Source organism: Apium graveolens, chromosome 7 (assembly GCF_009905375.1).
Source record: "Apium graveolens cultivar Ventura chromosome 7, ASM990537v1, whole genome shotgun sequence".
NCBI classification, from domain to species: Eukaryota; Viridiplantae; Streptophyta; class Magnoliopsida; order Apiales; family Apiaceae; genus Apium; species Apium graveolens.
Window position 1 is genome coordinate 193,323,992 of NC_133653.1, and position 6,000 is coordinate 193,329,991.

Consider the following 6,000-nt stretch of genomic DNA (forward strand, 5'->3'; position numbering starts at 1 on the left):
CACTAATTGGCCTTAATCGAGGCTAATCGGCCATAATCGGGGCTAATTAGTAAATTTGAAAATTTTCATTTTTCGGCGAAAAATCATTAAAAAATATTATCCGTGTTCGCCATGGGAATCCGAAATTTTCGTTCCTGGTCGCGACGGGGGGAGCCAAAAGTTTTTGCCCATGACCGCGACGGAGGGCCGAGGGCTCCTATGGAGCCTACTCTTCCGAGTCAACTCGTTTGAGAGCTTCGTATGTGGTCGCGACGACCCAGTTTGTTCATGGTCGCCATGACCTACATTGTTCATGGTCGCCACGACCCACTTTGTTTGTGGTCGCGATGGAGGGAGCCTAAAATTTTATCCGTGTGCGCGATGGAGGGCTGAGCGCCTCCTGAGCCTACTCGGCTCACTCTAGTTGGCTGAGGGGCTTAACAATGGCCTCCTACTTGGCTGGGGGTGTCAAGGTGAAGGCCTACCCGGCTAAAAAAAATTCAAATTTTTTTGGCAACGCCGTGACCGCGAGGCGGGCGAGAGGCTCCTCTGGAGCCTACTCGGCCCACTCTCCTCGGCCGAAGGGATGCGCCAAGCCAGCCTACTGGACTGGTAGGTGCCTTGGTGTAGGCCTTCACGACTAAAAACTTTTCAATTTGTTTTTTGGTGACAGCCTACTCGGCTAAGAGGTTCCCTGGGAGCCTACTCGGCTAGGGCTACTCGACCGGGAGCTCTAGGGAGCCTGCTCGGCTGAGTTAACTCAGCTAGAGTGGTTCCCTTGGAGCCTCCTTGCTCGGGGGTCCTCGACCCAATTTTATTTTAAATCTTATGATATTGACGTCCTACTCTTTCGGAAGCTTGTGGCATGGACGCTCTACTCTTTCGGGAGTAACTGCGGTGACGTACTAGACGACTAAAAAAGCCTTCAAAATAATCCTACTATTTCGAGAGTAAGTGAGGTGACATTCTTGGCGGCTGAAATGCCTCCAAATAATCCTACACTTCCGAGTCTACTCTTCCGAGAGTAAGCGATGTGACATCCTTGGCGGCTGAAAAGCCTTCAAATTAATACTACTCTTCCGAGAGTAAGCGCGGTGACATCCTTGACGGTTGACAATTCTCCAAAATAATCCTACTCTTCCGAGAGTAAGTGAGGTGAAATCATTGACGGCTGAAAAGCCTCCAAAAAAATTCCACTCTTCTGAGTCTACTCTTCCGAGAGTAAGCGAGGACACATCATTAGCTGATGAAAAGCCTCCAAAATAATCCTACTCTTTCGAGAGTAAACGAGGTGACATCCTTGGCGGATGAAAATCCTCCGAAGTAATCCTAGTCTTCCGGGAGTAAGCGGAGTGGGGTCCTAAGCGGCTGAAAAGCCTCCCAATAAGCCTATTTGGATGAGTCTACTCTTCCGGGAGTTTTTTACATGATCGAGGAAGTACCTACGTTGTTGTGATTGGACAATATCTTGAGTTTCGAACTTCATCTTTTTACTACTATTAACGATTAGAGCAATTAATCTTTGATCAAGATTAGAACTTGAGTTTTTTTGACAACATGTTGTCTCGGTCATCTCCATGATGGGCTTTGAATATGAAATACCATGTTCGTGTTCGTGATGGGCCTTGAACTTCATATATAATTCCTTTATATCAAACTTTCTAAAAAATTTTAATCAGAAGCCATTTTCGGTTCTAGTTTTCGAAGATGTCTGAAAACGTTCAACCACTTCTAGTCGTCATGGCTGAGATGATGGCCAAATGAGGCAAGCTAGATCTACTAAAGGTAAAGCTCTTGTTCCACCTTTGTTTCTTAATCCTTTCTTTGAAATTCTGAAGAATTCGTTGGACGAGAGGGCGGATGCCTTCCCGAACAACACTGATCCCGACTCCTTCTATCATTCATGTAATATGAGTGATTCGGATGTGAGGGAACTCAAGTAAAAGTATAGCTTTTCAGGTTATATTTAAAGCTTTTGAGCCGAGCTATATTGACAGAATTTGTAACTGGGATCGAGTGAAGCTATGTAGTTTTAAAGGAGCCCTCGAAGCTAGGTTGAGGTTCACGGTCCATCCCTTTATTTGGTAGTTGAGCTCAAGGTTAACCCTTGTCAACTGTATACAAATGTTAGAAGAATGATCACCAGTTTTATGCTGGGATGTTATCTGTTTGGACATCCCTTTATGCTCTTCCATGTTTAGAAGTATCTTCATCATTAAGAATTCTCCTTTGTCAAGAGCCTGATGTTTAAGAGATTCGATTCAATTTTTCAAGACGAGCTTGAACTGTGTATAATACGGTTCACACTTTATCCATGTCCTTAATACTCAAGAATGATGGGCTCGTTGAAGACGGGAGCAATTTCACTATCAAGTCTTCATGACTTAAAGAAATCTTGTTGAAACTGGCCTTAGAGGCCTTCCTTCATTAGTTTGAGTTTGATGTTTTAAATTTTTTGTTCAAGAGGGACCTAGTCGGCCTAAGGCCTCTCTTAGAGGCTGGTCGCCTCGTTAGGTTAGCTGGAGTTCCTTTTTAGGGATGCCTGGTCGGCCCAAGGTCTTCCTTGGAGGTTGATTGACCTTCTTTGGACTGTTGGAGTCTGCAATAAGAATTTGGTCGACCAAAGGTCGTCTTATGATGCTATATATAATAAACCTTCAGGTTTAAAATATGCCAAGTTCGAGGCACTTCGACACCTCTCAGAGTTTTCAGCTTGTAGGATCCTCGTCATAGTGTCCTCTTGAACTTGTAAAGCCCTTCTCAATTAGGGGCTATATTTCCTTTCTCACCGACTCCTGATGCCTCAATCTTTCTCAAGACCAAGTCTTCTTGTAGAAAGAACCTTTCCTTAACCCTTCTATTATATTAGAGGGAGGCTCTTCATTGATGCTCTGCATTATAGGAGTTAGCTTCATCCCTAACCTTGTCAATTAGGTCGAGGATGGGCCTCATGCCTTCTTCATTGGTTTCTAGTTCATGTGCTTTGACCCTTGGTGATCCATGGATAATTTCCGGGGGCACTACTGAATAGGCTTCATATGCCATCATGAATGAGGTAGCTTCAGTTGTAACTTTGTAAGTAGTACGATATGTCCACAGTATAGGCAATAACTTATCTACCCAAGTGTTCCTCGAGTGTTCGACCCTCTTCTTAAGTCCATCAAGGATGATCTGATTAGCAACTTTTGCTTTCCCATTTGCCCGCGAATGAGCAACTGAGGTGAATCAGATTTCTATGCTACTGCCATTGAAGTACTCCCTCCACTCTTCATTCTCAAATTGTCGCCCATTATCTGTAACAAGGATGCGTGGAATTTCAAATCGGCATATCATATTTTCCCACAAGAATTGGAAAATCTGTTTGGTGGTTATCCTGGTTAGTGCCTTACTCTTGATCCATTTCGTGAAGTAGTCTATGACTACCACTATGAACTTCCTTTGTCCTAATGCTATGGGAAAAAGGACCAGTATATCCATTCCCCACATTCCGAAAAGGATTGGTGTGTTGATAGATGTAAGCATTTCTGGAGGTTATCGTCCTATAGGCGCATGCCTTTGGCATATGTCATATTTCTTTGTATAAGCCTTTGTGTTGGCTAACATAGTTGGCCAGTAAAATCCTAATCGGGTTAACTTATGAGCGAGGGCTCTTTCTTCCAAGTATTATCCACAAATCCCCTCATGGGCGTCCCTAAGCGCCTCCTTTGCTTCAAAAGGTCTCAAACACTTCAACCATAGACTGACGAAAGACCTTTCGTACAAAAGGCCTTCGATCAGAGAATATTTCAATGTTCTCACCGACAAGTTATGTATCTTCTGGGCATCTTCAGGGAGCCATCCTATTTCAAGGCAAGCTTTGATTGGATTGATCCAATAAATTGCCACACAGATTGTTAGTATAAAGTTTATGACATGTATGGTAAGGGTCCTCGGGACTTGGAAGTAAATACTTCTCGGATAGTTCTTAATTTCAGAAAATGTGAACTTAGATAGGGCATCGCCCGTAGTGTTATCCTTTCTTGAAACATGCTCTGTATACCATTCATCAAATTGAGTCAGCATTCCTTTCACAATTCTCAGGTACTTGGCCATTGTATCATCCTTGGAATCAAACTCTACATTGATTTGGGCAACAATAAGCCTTGAGTCTCCACACACTTTAAGATTTTGTCCCTCAAGGCTCCAGCCAAGCCTAAACCGTCTATCAATACTTTGTATTCTGCTTTGTTATTCATTGTCGGGAAATCCAACTTCAAAGCATACTCAATTATGAACCCATCGGGGCTTTGCAAGACTATGCCTGCACCACTACATTTTATTTTGGATGCTCCATCAAAATGAAGAACCCAATACTCTTTCAAAGTCAAGTCTTTGTCTTTCTCTTTTTCTTCTCCTTTTTGGGTTACTATCTCTTGCCCCGACTTATTGGTAGTTAATGGTGCATTCGACCATGAAGTCTGCTAACGCCTGAGCCTTGGTAGCTGTTCGGGGTTTGTACTTTATGTCAAATTCGCCCAATTCTATTGCCCATTTGATGAGCCTTCCACTGGCTTTCGGGCTGTGAAGGATGTTCCTCAAAGGTTGGTCCGTCAGGACTTTTATTTTATGGGCCTAGAAGTGTGGTCTCAACTTCCATGAGACTGTTATCAAGGCAAGTGAAAACTTTTCAATAGTGGAGTAGTTGAACTCTTCTCCGTGGAGCACTTTGCTCACATAATATACATGTTTTAACCTTCTACTCTTCCTTTACCAATACGGCGCTTACTGATTGCTCAGAAACAGCAAGATACAAGTAAAGGATGTCCTCCGGACTTGGTTTGGCCAATAATGGGGCTTTAGTCATGTACTTCTTCAGCAGTTCAAAGGCCTTTTGGCTCTCAACAGTCCACCCAGAATTTTTCACCTTATTCAGGGTTTTAAAAATGGGTAGGCATTTATCTACTGACTTGGAGATGAACCTCCCCAAGGATGTGATTCTTCTAGTCAGCTTTTGAACTTCCTTTATGGAGTATGGTCGCTCCATATCCAGGATAACTTTAATCTTGTCGGGGTTGGCCTTGGTTCCTCTCTTCAAGAACATGTGACCCAAAAAAATTTCAAACCCAACACCGAAGGCGCACTTGGTAGGGTTTAACATTATCTTGTGGTACCTCATCACTTCGAATTCCTATCCGAGGTGATCAATATGGTCGACCTTGGCTAGGCTTTTAACTAATATGTCATCAACATAGACCTCCATGGTCTTTCTGATTAGATGAACAAATATCTTATTCACCAATCTTTGATAAGTGACTCCCGCATTCTTAAGTCCAAAAACCATAATAAGATAGCAAAATACACCTAAGTTAGTTATGAAATATATTTTACGGGTGTCGTCTTTGTGCATCTTAATCTGATTATAACTGCTAAAGTCATCGATGAAGTTCAACATCTCGTGCCCAACACTAACATCGATCAGAGTGTCAATCCTTGGTATGGGTAGCAGTCATTTGGACACCATCGTTCATATCGGTAAAGTCGATGCACATCATCCAATTTCCATTGGCTTTATTGACCATCACGGGGTTTGTTAATTGTTGGCGGGATTGTGAAGCTATATGAACAGTAGACATGATAACTCATTGCTAGAACATGACAGGTAAATAATACTACGTCTACACAAGAAATCAGGAAGAAACAAAGACAAGGCATATACAAAGAATCAAAACATTAGAAGAAGTTTTGAAGTCTCTTTACAAGTCACTGAGAGAAGTTCGTTAATATGTTCATGCCTCAGTGAAGAATAAGGTTTACAGACTTTCAAGGTTTCAGAAGTGTTGAAGATTTCAGTATGACAGTGTCATAATAAGATTTCAGTGTTTTAGCGTTGATTGAAGATAGACATTGTTCGAAGCATAGAAATCTGAAGAATTGAAGACATAGTATAGACAAAGGTTAAAGAAGACAGTTGTAGTCTTGAAGTTATACTCACTGAAATGAGTTCATTTATATGTTCAAGCATTAGTGAAGAATAGTGAATGA